General features: G+C 45.2%; 1 protein-coding gene across 1 annotated transcript in view; it reads right to left on the bottom strand.

The window, feature by feature from the left end:
• LOC105738391 overlaps positions 1-17697 on the bottom strand; it is a 124081-nt gene that overhangs the window by 104179 nt on the left and 2205 nt on the right. The window lies entirely within an intron of this gene.

The following is a 17697-nucleotide window of genomic DNA, read 5'->3' on the forward strand; positions in this document are numbered from 1 at the left end:
TCATAGCCGTTTGTGATCTGAAATTATTTAACTGTGTGTTTATTTATTGCCGGACTCTCTCCACTATGATGTAAGCTCCACGAGGTACAATAGCTTTAGGATCTTAAATAGTGCCCAGCACATGGTAAGTGCCTAACGAGAGTCAACTGAGGCTGGGCGCAGTGGCTCACTCCTGTAATCCCAGCACTTTGGGAGACCGAGGCCAGTGGATCACCTGAGGACAGGAGTTCGAGACGAGCCTGACCAACATGGTGAAACCCCATCTCTACTAAAAATACAAAATTAGCCAGGCATGGTGTTGGGTGCCTGTAATCCCAGCTACTTGGGAGGCTGAGGCAGGAGAATCACTTGAATCCAGGAGGCGGAGGTTGCAGTGAGCCAAGATCATGCCATTGCACTGCAGCCTGGGCAATAAGAGTGAAACTCAGTCTCCACAAAAAAAAAAAAAAAAAAAAAAAAAAAGGCTGGGCATGATGGCTTATGCCTATAATCCCAGCACTTTGGGAGGCTGAGGCAGGTGGATCACCTGGGGTCAGGAGTTCGAGACCAGCCTGACCAACATGGAGAAACCTTGTCTCTACTAAAAATACAAAATTAGCTGGTCATGGTGGTGCATGCCTGTAATCCCAGCTACTCGGGAGGCTGAGGCAGGAGAATTGCTTGAATCCGGGAGGTAGAGGTTGCGGTGAGCTGAGATCACACCATTGCACTCCAGCCTGGGCAACAAGAGCAAAACTCCATCTCAAAAAAAAAAAAAAAGAAAGTCCATTGAATGAATAAACAGAGAAACAGAGAAAGGTAGGCAGTCTCTCATCTCCCTTTTGCCCACTTGAATTGACACTTTAAAATGTAGACCACCACAGACAAAAAAGAAGCTGTTCTTCTGTCCCTTTGCTGACATGTCCACCTGGCTCTTTAATATGGACTTCAGGGCCCAGAAGACATCTTTACTGGGAGAACAGTTCAAGATGCAAAAGAACACCGTCAGGAATGTGGTGATGCTCAGGTGCAGCGCCCTTCTAGAAATGGTTCCAGCCACACCACCTGTGTTCACCATATAGCCTGAGCCTCTGAAAGGATGGCAGGGAACATAGGTTTCACAGACACCCACAGGTATTTAAGCAGAGGTGAGGGCTACTGTTGATATGTCATGGCACCTGGAAACATGTGGCACTACAAGACCTCAGGAGAGAGCCAGACTTGGCCAGCCAGGGGCCAGGGGCTGCCGTGCTGCTGCTCTGCCAGCTGCACTGTCCTCATCTCTCCTCTGTGCATGCATTTCCTGCTCTCTCACTGCAGATCTGTGCACAGGAGCCAAACATGCTGCTCAAGAACCTCAGAGGCCCATTTCCCAATTCCACAGGGGAAAACCTGGTGAGTCCAGCTTGGGTCCAGTGTCTACATCTTGTTCACTCAACTATGAAGGGAAGAGGGTCACACCATATAGGTGTGGCAGCTGGTACAGGGTTCAGAAAAAGGGGTATGTGGTTGGGGATCACCCCAAAAACATTTACCATCTTTACCTTAGTCAACAGGTGGTATGCTCAGACTCCAATATCTGAGAAGCAGTTTATTGTCATTGCCCTTTAAATGTCCAGATGTTTTCCATTTGTCTTTTCTGTCATTAGCCCACAATCACCTGGCAGTTGAAGCATAAAATATAAGAGGCTGCCCTCTGAAATATTTGCTGGATCACTAAGGGCATTAAACACTTGTTTCCAGTGTTAGGGAAGCTAAAATAGAGGACATGGGTCAATGACAGAGCTATGTTTTAATGTCTACATTGGCCTAAGGATGCCAAATGCTGCAGAAATCCTGTTGGCAGCTTTCCATCTTCCTCTTTCATCAATGTCAAGGCCTGAGAAAACTCTTGGAATGTATCCACTTAAGTCCAAGCACTTCAACAAAACAAGATAGAGTATATTCTGAATGCAACCCAAACACACCTCTCTGTGGGTAATTATGAAGCCAGCTCAAGCAGGCTTATGCCTCCTGTGATGACTATTTCTGACTCATTCCATTGGTTTTCTGGCTTTATAGCCCAGGTGTATGTGTTATAAGGTGACACTAGGTGAGATCATGCCCTGTTTTTTTTAATACTTGGTAATTTTCAACCGAATTTATGTTTAAGAAACTGTTCCTTTGGGAGGCCAAGGCGGGCGGATCATGAGGTCAGGAGATCGAGACCATCCTGGCTAACACGGTGAAACCCCATTTCTACTAAAAATACAAAAAATGAGCCAGGTGTGGTGGTGGGCGCCTGTAGTCCCAGCTACTGGGGAGGCTGAGGCAGGAAAACGGTGTGAACCCGGGAGGCGGAGCTTGCAGTGAGCCGAGATCACGCCACTGCACTCCAGGCTGGGTGACAGAGCTTGACTCCGTCTCAAAAAAAAAGAAACTGTTCCACTGTTGAGGGAATCCTGTTGATGGACTGGAACAGAGATGGGAGGAAGTGGGGCATAAAATAATGTGGCTTCAAAGAGAGATGTGGCTCTGCACATTAAAATAAGAAATTGGTTTAACTATGGGCAGAGACACATTTCCAAAGATGATGTCTCCTTTGGAGACATATCCCTACCCGAAGAATATGAGAATATGTAACCCCCAGTGTGTCCACCACTGCCTTGATTTATTGAGAGGTTTGGGGCCAGTTCTGTCTGGTCCCATCTTGCCCGGGTACTATTCCATGAAGACCCTCTAGGAGACCAAGTCTTCAATCCTGGGGCTTCTAAGTGCCCTGGGCCGTTGGAAGCAGGGACTTTTCACATGGTGTGTGAGGGGCAGAGGACTGAACAAAGCCCTAGGGAACAGGTAGTTGTCTTTGGGCCTGGCTAGTCGTCACTGTGACTGCAGGCCATGAGCAATGTTCACCACAAGCAAATGGGACATCTAGTCTAGGTCCTCAGGACCAGTGGGGGTCTCCAGGAGTGTGGAGCTGATGGGCTACAGTCCATAGAGGACAACTATCTCTCCTTCTGCCCTTGGGGTCCTTACCATCTCCCTATCCCCCAGCCTGTGGACTCTTTAGTCTGGAGAGCAAAGATTTCTTTGCAATTTTGCAGTTATGCAGCAGGCTGTTTCTGTCTTATACCTGCACTGGTGACTTTTGAACTTAAACACTATAAATTTGGCTAATTCTCTGCTTCAAGAGCGACATCCTTCCCCTAAAGCAATGATAACTCCTATCTAGTTTTCTGGGCTGGGAGGAAGATCATTAGAGCGCAAGTGAAGAAAATCAGAGAGCACAAAGCTGGAAGAGGTGTGCAGGCTGGGAGGTGGGTAAGAACACAGAGTGAATTGTTTAAAACATTAACCCACTTCATATATAGGATCAGGTACTGTGCCTGTATATAAGCCTTGTTATTGTGGAGTTGTGTGTTCTCATTCACATGATTTCTTGCCGGGCTACAGGACAGACATGTGGACCTCACGTGGAGGACAGAGCAGGAAAAGTAGCTGGACTTGGCCTGGTTCAGCAGAGTCTGGGCTGAACTGTGGACATCCTGCTGCAGAGTTGAGTGGGGAACCTGGATCTTGGGATATGTACCAGGGTGGGACAGTTCTGAGGCATGTTCTATACCAGCTCTGTCCAATAGGAATATGCTGAGAGTCACATATGTAATTTCACATTTTCTAGTAGCCACAGTTTTAAAAAGCAAAATGAAACAGGTGAAATTAATTTTAATATTAATACATTTGTTGAACCTTGTCTACCTAAAATATTATATCAATGTGGTAATGTGGTAATCAATATAAAAAATAATCAATAAGATGTTTTACTATATATATATATATATACTGTTATATATATATAACAGTATATATTTACATACTGTTAGAAATCCAATGTGTATTTTACATTTGGAGCACAACTCAATTCTTACTAGCTACATTTCAAATGCTCAGGGGTCGCAAGTGGCTAGTGGCTACCATATTATAGGTCAGGGAAGCTCTATACTATTTCTCACAGGTTCCCAGTGGGATTGAGCCCCCGTTGCCCACAGTGGTAATCTTCTGATTGACGTCCCCTATCTAGATTTCCTTTCCTTCCCTGAAGGCCTCCATTCCCTTGCCAGTGCTTCCTGGGATCATCCTTCAAGTGAACTACTTGCTGTCCACTCCTTCCCTCCAAGTCAGCTTCTGGGAAATCCAACCTAAGATATGATCGTTCTAAGCCCATAAGCACTAAGGATAGCCACATCTTCTGTTAGTTAACTTCTTCTCACTATTGAACTTTCTATTATTTTTACATGGAGTAAATACTTGCTAAAAGTTACAGCAGGGTGTATTCTGTGTTATGGCAACCTAGGGGAAGGGTCTGCCCATTCTGGGGCCTGAATAGCAAAGAAGAGAACAATGTCCGCTTCCCTCAGGCCAAAGTGGTGGGAGCAGTAGCAGCGCCCAAGGAGATAGCTGTGCTTAGCAGCAGTGTGACCTCTCAAGTGTCACCAACAGCAATGTGCCTGGGCATCAAGGAGCCTGGGGCAGCAGAACACAAAGGACTCATCTTGCTTTCACTTAAGATGGCCCTGGGGACCCTCGGATAGGCCAGAGGACAGTTTCCAATCACCAGACCAAGAGGAGGAAGTACCAGCTACCACAATTTTATATTTAAAAGGAAATTTAAATTTTTGTAGATATAGATGGTAAGGTCAGGACACCCTGGTCACAAGTGAATTAATTCTCTTTTTTGTTTTGTTTTGTTTTTTGAGACAGAGTCTTGCTCTGTTGCCTAGGCTGGAGTGCAGTGGTGCAATCTCTACTCACTGCAATCTTTGCATCCTGGGTTCAAGTGAGTCTCGTGCCTCAGCCTCCCAAGTAGCTGGGACTACAGGTACACACCACCACACCTGGCTAATTTTTTGTATTTTTTTGTTGAGACAGAGTTTCACCATGTTGGCCAGGCTGGTCTCAAACTCCTGGCCTCAAGTGATCCATCCACCTGCCTCGACCTCCCAAAGTGCTACATATATTAACAAAATATTCTGTGATTTATTTATCCAATGAAACTGAAAATTTCCTTCCTGCTCATTTGTACTTTGTCTCCATTTCTCTTATGTAAAATGGAATACCCTTTTGAGAATCTAGATGATTATTGCCGGGCACATTTTCACTGGAGCCAACATCTCACCAAATAAAGGCCAATATATTTCAACTTCCATCAGCCAACATAATAAATGAACAAAATATTATACAGAAGATGAGTCTAACCTTGTGGCCTTATTTCCTTACCTCCCAAAACCATATGCCTCATCATCTTTTCTAAAAAGTGAATTTAAAATAACAATAATAATAACATTTCATTTTGGCTTCCTTCCACAACACACTCTACTGAAATTACTCTCTCTAAAGTCACCAGCGATTCCCTATGCTAATACCAGGGGTCTTCTCTCAGTTCTTTTCCTACTTGAATTTTCTGCAGCATGCAACATATTGAACAATCTTTTTTTTTGTTCATTCCATTGCAGTAAATATTTATTAGTACCTACTATAAGCCAAGCACTGTTGTAAACATCTTCAGTATATTAGAAAATAAAACAAAGACTGCCCTTCAGGAGCTTACATTGTAGCATAAGAAGACATCATAAACCATAACTCTAAGGAAATGATAGCGTATGTTAGAAGGTGGAGACCAAACTGCCCTTTTGGTGTAGAAAGGAATGTCTTGGCTTTGGAAGCAAGAGAGCATGATTCATAGACTGGAGATGACAGAAAGCTGTGGGGTGATATGAGATTTTCTCCAAAAATATCCCCAAACAGTCTGTGGCTTCCTAAGCATCACAAAATGCCAATGTGACTAGATGTCTTATAGAAAACAGTTGGGGTGTTGCTTCCCGGCTGACTCTGGCAAGTTCTATGGATTCCCTCAAATCCACCTCTCCACGCTCTTTCACTCCTGCCATTGCACTGAGTTCAGGTCCTGGGTTTTGCCTGGATGACCGCCTCAGCTTTCAAGCTGCAGTCCTTTCTGGAGCCCCAGTCTTACTATCATCCACTTCACTCCCCATAGTGCTTCCTGGTGGATTGATTGTCCCCTAAAATACAAAACACATCCTGGCACTAGCCTTTTCCTGAAGTAGACATCCTAAATTGGCACTATGCTTTCCAAAGAGCCCCTGATAATATACGCACTGAGAGACACACGCTCATCTGCTGAGAGAAGCATACCTAGAAAAAGCACAGTGGAATCCATTTTTCTTATGAAACTAGAGCAAAATGCTACTCCTATTAAAGAGGGTTGACATGCTTTTCATTGCTTTAGGAATTACCCGTAGTTGAAATAAACAGCAAAGATTCTAAGGAACTGCAGGTCATTGACAGAGGTAAACCAATTTTAACAGCAATCCAGAAAATCACGAGTGGTTGGTTTGGGGGCTTTAGAGCTGTCACCAAGCAGTTTAAAGCACAGGAGGCAAGCTCACTGCCTGGAAGTTGAGATGCAAATTAATCCCTAAATTTAGCATCTTGATATGGGTGAAAGCAAACTAGGTACACAATTGCTCAATCAGAAACACAGAATCAACTCACTTAGCAATAGCGAGTTATGTTTCTGCTCTGAAGGTAGGTCAGCAGTGTACAGGCATTGCCCAGAGGAAACTCACCCAGGGAGGCAGTCTGGGGCTGGGTTTCCTCAAGGAAGCATGGTTGAAGGAAAAAACTGCAATGTAGCTGAAATAAATCAAGGTTATCATCAAGAAGATGGTGCTGACAAGTTTCAGATCTGAAGGATGAATTAATAATGATACTAAGTCTCAAGAATAGTGAAATTGTGATCATTGCTCACATCTCCTGCATGCATGGTATTTGCAGAAACTAAGCACTCTCCAGCCTTTACATGAATCAATGAAATAAGATGTTGCTATTTCTTTTTCTTCAAATGTCAGTGTTTCCCAATATTCCACCTTTACCCTTCTTCGCCCATTTAAGCTTTTTCCTAGGTGGATGAGGAACCTGGGGCATGGAGCATTTAGGTGACTTGCCTGAACCCGAACAGTGAGTAACAGGACTACAAGGAGTGACTCAAGCCCAAGTAAAGTAAGGCTGAAAACCAGTGAATGAGGCATGAGTCAGAAACCACAAAGACGGAGGTCAGGATGGACGACGGGGCAAGGAATGGGTTGGTGCAGATGGATTAGAACTAAGGCAAGGAGGAACTACAGAACACTGAATTTTCCTTTGGCTGTTTCCTGGTGTATCCCAGAAGTAAGAATGGTTGTTGAGAGGAAGCACGAAAGTAATAGAAAAAGTATGCTGACATAAAAGGGGTTAAGAATGACCTCCAATTGAGGCTGGGCGCAGTGGTTCATGCCTGTAATCCCAGGACTTTGGGAGGCCAAGGGGGGCGGATCACCTGAGTCAGGAGTTAGAGACCAGTCTGGCTGACATGGCGAAACCCTGTCTCTACCAAAAATACAAAAAAATTAGTCAGGCATGGTGGTGGGTGCCTGTAATCCCAGCTGCTTGGGAGGCTGAAGCAGGAGAATCGCTTGAACCCGGGAGGCAGAGGTTGCAGTGAACCAAGATTGCACCATTGCACTCCAGCTTGGGCAACAAGAGCAAAACTCCATCTCAAAAAAAAAAAAAAAAGAATGACCTCTGATTCAGTCACTCATTCAACATGTATTTACTGAATACCTACCATATGTCAGGCTCTGTTCTAGGAGCAGCACTGAAAAAGTAGATAAAATACTGGCCTCACTGGAGTTACACCCTAGTTAAATAATAATAGATGAAATATTAAACAATAAAAATAATAGATTGCATATGCCCTGTTGTCATAGGCAGCCCTTTCCAAGGCAAAACCCCAGTAAAACCACATTAGGAAATTAGAGGAAGAATAAAGGAGAAAAATAACAACTTCTGACCCTTCAGGCCAAGCTCTTCCCCTGTCTAGCAGAGATGCCCAAGATACAAGTGGCTCTGGCAGTGTGAATACAGAGGCTTAGAGCTGGGCACACTCAAAATCACTAGGCCAAACCAAGCACCATGGTTCATGCCTATAATCCCAGCACTTTGGAAGGCCAAGGCAGAAGGATCGCTTGAGCCCAGGAGTTCAAGACCAGCCAAGGCAACAAAGTGAGACCCCCATCTCTGCAAAAAATCAAAAAATTACCTGGGCATGGTGGTGTGTACCTGTGGTCCCAGCTACATGGGAGGCTAAGGCAGGAGAATCACTGGAGCCCAGGAGATCAAGGCTGCAGTAAGCCTTATTCACACCACTGCACTCCAGCCTGGGTGACGAAGTGAGACCTTGTCTGAAAGAAAAATAAAAATCACTAAACCAATCACATCACCTTCTGGTTTTTGAGGGGTTTAAGAGACAGAGTCTTGCCCTGTCGCCCAGGCAGGAGTGCAGTGGCACAATCATAATCACGGTAGCCTTTAACTCCTGGGCTCAAGGAACCTTCCCGCTTCAGCCTCCCAAGTAGCTAGGACTACAGGTGCAGACAGGGTCTCATTATGTTGCCTAGGCTGGTCTCAAACTCCTGGCCTCAAGTGATTCTCCTGCCTTGGCCTCCCAAAGCACTGGGATTACAGGCATGAGCCACCATGCCCAGCCACCTTCTCATTTTTTAATTACCTTCTATAACTCCCTCACCAAAAAAAAAAAAAAAATTACACACACACACACACACATATATATATAGTTTGGGTTGTGCTTGCTTGAATACCTTGCAGGAAAGAAAACATTACTTCCCAATGCAGCTCATTCTAGAGAAGTTTAGGTTTTGTTTTGTTTTGTCTACCTTATATTGATTCTGACATTAAAATTTTTTTATAACCTAAGTGATAGGTCAATAGGTACAGCAAACCACCATGGCACATGTTTACCTATGTGACAAATCTACACATCTGGCACATGTATCCTGGAACTTAAAATAAAATAAAATTAATTTTTTAAAAATCATTTTATATTTTCAGTTTGGGGTTATCCACAAATTAATAAAAATACTTTCTGGATAAGTGGCTTTCAAACAATGCTCTATAAAGCCCTTGGTGCTTTGAGGAAGGACTCAGAAGTAGTGGGGCAGGGTGGGTAGGCAAGACAGAAAACTTCTACAGACCCGGTAGACAGGGCCTTGAGTTTAGTTTCCACAGAGAATTTTATTGGAAGGAAGGGTTGCACAGTTAGAAAAACATTTGAAAACCCCTGTTCCAGATATTCATCCCACAAGTCATTATTATAAATGTTGAATCGAATAGAGTTGGGAGCAGAGCATTAAGATACATTTCCCTGCATACTGATGGCAATCATTGTGTCTTGGGTATGGCAGGAAAGCCAGTTGCAAACCAATCTCATTGTTCCACATGGACCCCCAAGGCTTAAGAAAGACCCTGCAAATGTCTCCCTGAAGCTGCCAGAATGTGCCTTTCTGAGTTTCACCATTCGTCGGGATCACTGCTTTTCAGCCCTGGATCTGCATTAGAACCAACTGGGAAGTTTTAAAACTACCACTACTCCTCGAGAAATTAAATATCGTTACCACGCGACCCAGCCATTTCACTCCTAGGTATATACTCAAGAGAAATGAAGACCCAAGTTCAAATGTCTGAAGCCACATCCCTATATACCAGCTGGCGAATACTGGGGGAGGGACTAGATGCCCCAATTTGCACATGAATTTTTATAATATTATTCATAACAGCCATATAGCCATATGAATAGCATTATTCATAATAGCCAAAAATATGTGGAAATAATCCAAATCACTCTCAACTGATGATTGCATAAACAAAATGTGACATATTTATACAATGGAATATTATTCAGCCATAAAAAGAAATGAAGTACTGATTTGTGCTACAGCATGGATGAACCTTGAAAACATTGTTAAGTGAAAGAAGCCAGACACAAAAGGCCATATATTGTATCATTCCATTTATATTAAATGTTCAGTATGGCAAATCTATAGCAATAGAAAGTAGACTAATGGTTGTCTAGGACTAAGAAAGATGAGAGGATTAGGGGTGGTGGCTACAGATACAACTATCTTTTTGGAGTGATGAAATATTCTGAAATTGATTGTGGTGATGGTTGTAGAACTCTGTGAATATACTTAACACCACTGAATTGTATACTTTAAATTGTATATGTATAAACATATACTTAAATTGTATGGTATGTATATTATATCTCAATAAAACTGTTACCACAAAGATAATAACTACCACTGCTTTGGCTTCCACAGAATTTTTGTTAGGTAAAATATTTTATTGAAGAACAATTTAAATATATATAAAACAAGTGTTATTGTTTGAATGGGTATCTTCAAAATTCAGGTGTTGCCAATGTGACAGTATTAAGAGGTGGGGCTTTTAAAAGGTGATTAGGCCATGAGGGCCCCTCCCTTAGGAATAGAATTGGTGCTTTTATAAAATGGCTTCATGTAACGAATTCATTCCTCTTGCTCTTTTTCTACCTTCCACCATATGAAAACTTAGCATTTCTCCTCTCTGAAGAATGCAGCAATAAGGCATCACCTTGGAAGCAGAGCGCAGCCCTCACCAGACACCAAATGCTGGTGCTTTGATCTTGGACTTTCAGCCTCCAGAACTGCTTGAAGAAATTTTCTCTGACCCCACACCCTTGGGGCTAGTCTGGAATACAGGCCTTTCCTTCATATTTCCAAGACATAGCTCTGTTTGCTTCTGTGATATTCGAGAGTGAAGGCACCTTTTCTTATTCATATTCCATTCTTGGTCTTTCTACATACAGTGTCCCCTTAGCAGCAAATACCTCCTTTAAACGGAGGAAATTCTCTAGCACATAACACTAAAACCATGGCTTCTCCCTAGTGAGAGGGCTGGGCTTTGGAAAGCAATGGAGACGATCGTGGAAGTAACAGCTCAGTACTTATAGCTAGCAGGCACACATCCTCCTCCCTTCGCTTCGGATTTTTCCAAAGAATTTTTTAAATTGATCTAGGTGGGACTTGGATGACCATTCCCAAGTGATTCTATTAAATAGCCTAGACTGAGAACCACTGACTCCAGTCATGGGAATGGGAAGGGAAATGACTGATTTTGAGGGATGTCGCCCTCAAAGAATATTGAAGGAGTAGCTCCTGAAAGCCCAGATGTTCCCACTCTAGGCTTTCAGAAGCTACTCCTTTAATATTCTTTTCTGAGGCTGGGCACAGTGGCTCATGCCTGTAATCCCAGCACTTTGGGGGACCAAGGCAGGTGGATCACTTGAGCCCAGGAGTTCAAGACTAGCCTGGGCAATATGGTGAAACCCCATCTCTACAAAAAATACAAAAATTAGCTGGGCATGGTGGTGCATGCCTGTAGTCCCAGCACCTTGGGAGGCTGAGAAAGGAGGATCACTTGAGCCCAGGAGGTTGAGGCTGCAGTGAGCTGATGTCATGGGATCCTGTGGGTGTCACTTCACCAGCCGGAAACCTGTGTGGCCAGTGGCGCTTTTGCCTGAGTTTTTACTTGGGCCCACTGGGCTTGTTCCACCCAATTAGCCTGGCAGGCTGTGCTTGCTTGCACTACTGGCCTGAATCCCATGCCTGCCAAGGGGGAGCCAGGCACAGAGCAGCAAGGGGTGTGTGAGTAAGCAAGCATGGTGCCCAGCCACTGAGCACAGCCAGGCACACTGGCTGTGGTGGGGCAGGCAGCTCCAAGCACCAGCACAGGTGCCAGCTCCCTGTGAGGTTGTGGCTGGACTGGGTGGACCGCAAGCAGCTTCCATGGCTGGCACTGAGGAACGCTGTGGAACTTGGAAGCTTGGAGATGCCAGGAACCACAGAGCCCCAGAGAGGGTGTCACAGCCCTGGCTTGGGGAGCTCCTAGGTCTGGGCTCCCAGAAGGGCTGCAGCTCTTCTCTCCTTCTTGTTGCCCACAACATGGTGAGCAAGGGGTGTATTTCAGACCCATTTGTGTTATAGCTCTTTTAGCCCAGGCATTCAGCACATCCCCAGTTCTTGTCCTGTGCCTAGGAAGAATGAGGTACACAGACAATGGAGGGTGAGCAAGTCAAAGAGGAGCTTTACTGAGTGACAGAACAGCTTAGAGGAAACCACAGTGGGTAGCTCTTCTCCACAGGCAGGTTGTGCCAACAGTGTTCAGCTCTCAGCAGAGGAGACCCTAGAGTGGGCAGCTCCTCTCTGCAGCTGGTAGTCCCAACTTATGCCCAGCTCTCAGCAGAGAGGAGATCCTGGAGCAGGTAGCTCCTCTCCAAAGGCAGGTCATCTGGTCATCGGAGTCTGGCTGAGTCCAGGGGTTTTTATGGGCTTCAGAGGGGAGGAAGTGCATGCTGATTGGTTCACAGGTGGCAATGGGTGGGCCTGAAAATAGCACCATTAGTTCCCATTCTGGCCCATCATACCCACCACCAGGCTTTAGACCATCCCTGGCTTGAAGGTGAGGCTTCACCAGGGACCTGCCCCTTTCTGCTCAGGAGCTTCTCTGCCTCCTGCCACTGCCCAAGCTATTTGTGTTGAGGGGCTCCTGCAGGCCCATGCCGAGCCACCCTCCGTGCTCCCTCAGCCTGCCTCCTGTGCTCGTCAGTGCCCAAAGCCTGGAGGGGAGCCAAGGCGGCAGGGGGCTGGCATGTCAGTGCTGCTCTGAGCATGCATACACCCGGCTGGGTTGCAACAGGGCCTGGGCTTGGCCTCAACTTTGCTCCAAAATCAGAGTGGGCACCGGGAGTGGGGAGAGACCAGGCAACAGGAGCAGGTACTTGTGAGCCTGCAGGGCCAGGGGGGCTTCCCTGGCCCCCAAGAGATGCCCGGGTCCACAGCCATGGCTGGATGGCTGCAGCTGTGCCTGAGAGGGCAGGGCTCCTGCCTGATTCTGGCCCCCAAAAGCACAGGGATGTCCAGGTCTGGAGCTGTGCCTGGGCAGCTGCAGCTGCACCCGGGGAGCACAAGGCTCCCACCCTGCCAACTCGGAAGTGGGCAGGGCTTCCACAGTTCCCGGCTCCTCCCAGCCCTGTAGAGCTCACAGCCCTGGCCATGCCTCCCCCACTGCAGCTGGTGTCATGATAGCAGCCACTCCAGAAGGGCCACCCATGCTATCACCAAGATTGCAACACTGCACTCCAGCCTGGGCAACAAAGCAAGACCCTGTCTCAAAAAAAAAAAGTTATTTTCTGGAATTATGCTTGCCATCAAACCCCACCTGGAGTTTGCAAATATCATCTTCCTCTTTCTGAGGCTTGCATTAGTTAACATTGCCGGTCTTCAGCTACTCTCATTGTTGCACAGTGCCCTTCATGGATCCTAAGCTGGAGCAGATACACCCATTTGTGAGGCTCAGAATATAATGATTCAGAGAATGCTCAAGCATCCTAGCTGCTCTGAATCATTATGTCCTGAAGCGCTTAGCTCAGTCTACAGCTAGTAATTAAGAACACTGGCCTTATTATCAAGGCTGAACTGGAATCCTGGTTCTGCTACTTGGTGGGAGAATGACCTTGGTCAAATCATGTTTCTAAGCCTTGGATTTCTCATCTCTAAAGTGAGGATAATAAAGCCTACCTGTAAGGACTGTTATAGGCATTAAATTCCCACCACAGATGTAAAGTGCTTGGCTCAGAGTGAAGGTGAAATAAACTGCTAGTGATTATTTCTTCCCAGGGAGTTGTAAGACTGGGAGATCTAGCCCCTCCTACAATATCCCCCTGCTGGTATATAGGTATGCAACCTCCAAACATTCAGGACTCATAGCAGGTGCCTGCCTGCACTCTTCAAACCAGTCCTCTAGGGGGAAGGCAAAGGGAATGACCCCTTATCTCTGGTTCCCTCATCAGCCCCAGCAATGTCCTAGTCTTGGGGTGCACTAGCAAATATTGTCAGAGCATTTTCTCAGGTCCACGCCCACCACCCTACACTTTCCTTCCTAAGCCGAGAGCCATTCCTAGAGACAGGACCCCCAGGAATCTTCACAAAGTCCCTGTACTGAAACATACGAATTTCACCACATAGTATCTTGTCATTAAAACCTAAGACTGTCTGTCTCAGAATTGGCCACTTTTTTCTTCCAACCATTTACAGAAAATGTATAATCCACAGTTTATAATTCCACAACCACCTGGAATAGTATTTGTTGCTCAATACATATCTGACATCTGACGGGAAGTATGGAATAAATAATCGAGAAGCAGTTAAACTCCCCCTGTTAAAATCCTCCCACCCAGCTTAAATACTGGGTGAACTCCTCTTTCCTGTTGTTTTATCGATCAGAATGGTTTTCTCTTCCCTACCTCTGAATTCTTATTATCACCATCTTTATTGCATACTTACTAATTGATCCAAGATCCTACAGCTAATAATTGGCAAATCTAGAATTCAGCGTACTGACTTGAATAGCATCTCCCCAAAATTCACATCTACTGGAACTTGGAATGTGAACTTATTTCAAAATAGTGTCTTTGGCTGGCATGGTGGCTTATGCCTGTAATCCCAGCAATTTGGGAGGCTGAGGCAGGAGGATTATTTGAGCCCAGGAGTTGGAAACCAGCCTGGTCAACATAACAAGACACTGTCTCTACAAAAGTAAAAATTTAAAAAAAAAAAAAATAGCTGAGCGTGGTGGCACATGTCTGTATTCTCAGCTACTTGGGAGGCTAAGGAGGAGAACTGCTTGAGCCCAGGAATTTGAGGCTGCCATGAGCCATGACTGTGCCATCGTACTCCAGCCTAGGTGACAGAGAAACACCCTATCTCAAAAGAAAAAAAAAAAAATGTGTCTTTACAGATGTAATCAAGTTAAGATAAGGTCATACTGAATTAGGGTGGGCCCTAAATCCAGTGACTGGTGTCCTTAAAAAGAAGGAAATGTGGACACACAAACACAGGAGGAGACACAGAGAGGAAGGTCATGTGAAGATGGAGGCTGGGGTGGGAGTGATGCCGCCACAAGCTGAGGAATGCCAAGGATTGCCAGAAGCCACCAGAACCGAGGAAGAGGCAATGAAAGAATCCTCCCTCACGGCTTCAGAGAGAGCATGGCACTGCCAATTTTGAACTTCTAGCCTCCAGAACTGTGAGAGAATAAATAGCTATTAAGCCACCTTATTTTTGGTAATTTGGTATGATGACCCTAGGAAACTAATACACTGTCTGTCAGATATCAGACATCCTCATTCTTAATGATATCTCATCTGTACCATGATGTTATGCAGCCTTATGCTCGTAGCACCTAAACCGTATCCCGCATGGCACATTTCTCAGGTGCCTTCTATTTCACAGTAGGAGGCAGATGGAGCACCTGGAAGTTGAGGGGGTATGGAGGCTGTGTTAAGGGATGAGGAAGAAGTAGGATTACTGCAAGGTAGTGGATGGGTGGGGCTGTTTTCTTGAAACTATGCCCAAACTTCATTGTTAGCCAGACCCTGTGATTTAGCAGAAAGAGGAAAATTAGTTTACTAATGAAAGAATTATGATGCATTAGAAAGCAAGAAGGACTGGGAGTTGCAAAGCCTGCCACAAACGAGCTCTGTGATTAAGCACATGGTATTCAGATGTGGATTTTTAAGCTAGGCAATTCATCTTGGGAACATTGACACATAGGCTGAAAAGCAAAATATTACTCTTTCAGCTACAAAAAACTCCCGGAATCCTCATTCAGTCCCACCCAATCCCTGATCCTTATTCTGTAACTCCCAATTCTAACACAGAGCAAACACTTAACTTTTTAGTTGACTAAATAAATAAGGGAATGAATACTGAGGATAGAAAAAGGGTTGGACGTGTCAGAAATGAAATGATGGTCAAGGAGAGAGAAAGACTCAGATGTATAGCGCATGGAAGAATGTTCAAGAATCAAAGATGTCTGCCACTGACATTTGGTAATCAAAAGCCATAACAAGCAAATGTGACAATATATCAGTATCTTTTCGATCTTGGTAGTGAGCGTAGGGTGTTTGTAATATTCTTTATAGTTTGGTGGGTTTAAAATGTTTCCTTTAAAAAAGAACAGTGCAGTAGCAACCTCAAAATGGCCAAATCAAAATGAGTGCATTAAATTGGCAGCATTCAATTCACTTGCTTTGATGGGTGAATCCTCCCCTTCATCAGCAGAACTGATTTGACTGTGGTAAAAACAGTTCATTCCCACACACAGCTAGATCAATACAGCCCTTTTGGAGAGCACCCATATATACGAAAAGCCATAAAATATTCATTTCCTTGGGCTTTGTACTCCTGGTTCTGGGAATTTATGCACAGGCAATGATAATTTGAAAGGAAAAAGGATGAAAATACGTAAATTCTATGACCATTTTTTAGTAACAACGAACACTTGGGAAGGATTTAAGGTGTCAGTGGTGAGTGCTCACCACTGCCCCCACCATGGTCACGCCATCCTAAGCTGTGCCTGGATGGCTGTGTGTAAGGAACATGGCTGTGCTTTGGTCAAGGATAGGACGAGGTAAACATCCACAGGGACTCAGCGAGTTTAGAGTGCAGGCATATAACTCCACTTGTTATCACAGCTATGTAGCCATAACATGGGAAGGCCATCCCTTGGCTCTAAGCCACTATTGTCTGTAAAAGTTATAATTGCTCTGTTGACACTGTGCAGACGTGCTGGCACCCACAGAGAGAGAGAGCCAGAGTTGTCCGTCTTGGAGACTGACAGTGGAGAGCCAGGACACAGCTCGGCTTGCTCATGCCCAGAGAGAGGAAGAGTTAAGCTGCTGACCCTGAAGACAAGGGAGAGTCGGCCACGCAGCTTTGTAGGGGAGCTGCCAGACTAAGCACCTGAGACAGGGCAGACAGTGTAGAGAGCTAGTGTAAGAAAGCTGCTGGTGAGAGCTGCTGCTGAGTAAAATCATCTTTCACCTGCATACGGTCCCCTGAGTGTTCTTTCTGCTCATCCACCCACTCCCCTTGGACCTCAGCATGGGCTGGAACCTGACCCCAAGCATGACATTTGGCTCAGTCGTGAACCTGACATTCTGGTAGCCTCCGTCTAGTCTCTGCTTCTGCCCTTGCCCCTGCCATCTACTCTTCACTTAGCAGCCAGAGTGATCCTTTCAAAATGAAATCAAACTGCTTGCTTGCTTCATTTCAAAATGCTCCCACCACCCTCACCGCTCCACCCTGGTCTGAACCACAACCTCCTGGGGCCTGGATATAGCAATAGCTCCCTAAATGGTATTCCCTCTTCCATCTTCTTTCCCCTCAGCACAAAAGTGAAAGTGCTTCTTTTCAAATGACAAATCAGATCATGTCACTCTGCTCAGAACCTTCCAGTGGCTTCCCATCTGACTCAGCACACCCATATGACTCAACACACAAGGAGTTCATCTCCTTCCAGTTACACTGAGCATTTTTGTTGGTTGCTGGCTGTACTCATAATGCTTTCTCCTTATATCCACACGGTTCACTCCCTCACTTCCTTTAAGCATAAATCAAATCCCTTATCTTGGTATTGATAAGCCAAGAACAGACTCCTCCAAAGTGAGCAGTGAGGTCATGACCACCCTAGTTTAAATTTTACCAATCCATACAGCCTCATCCTACTTCCCTGTTTTATTTTTTTCCTCTTAGCATTTATCATCTTCTAATAAATTAAATAACTTAGATATAGCCAGGCGTGGGGGATCATGCCTGTAATCCCAGCACTTTGCGGGGCTGAGGTGGGCAGATCACCTGAGGTCAGGAGTTCGAAACCAACCTGGCCAACGTGGTGAAACCTTGTCTCTACTAAAAGTACAAAAATTAGCTGGGCGTGGTGGCGTGT

Source organism: Nomascus leucogenys, chromosome 12 (genome assembly GCF_006542625.1).
Source record: "Nomascus leucogenys isolate Asia chromosome 12, Asia_NLE_v1, whole genome shotgun sequence".
Taxonomy (NCBI): domain Eukaryota; kingdom Metazoa; phylum Chordata; class Mammalia; order Primates; family Hylobatidae; genus Nomascus; species Nomascus leucogenys.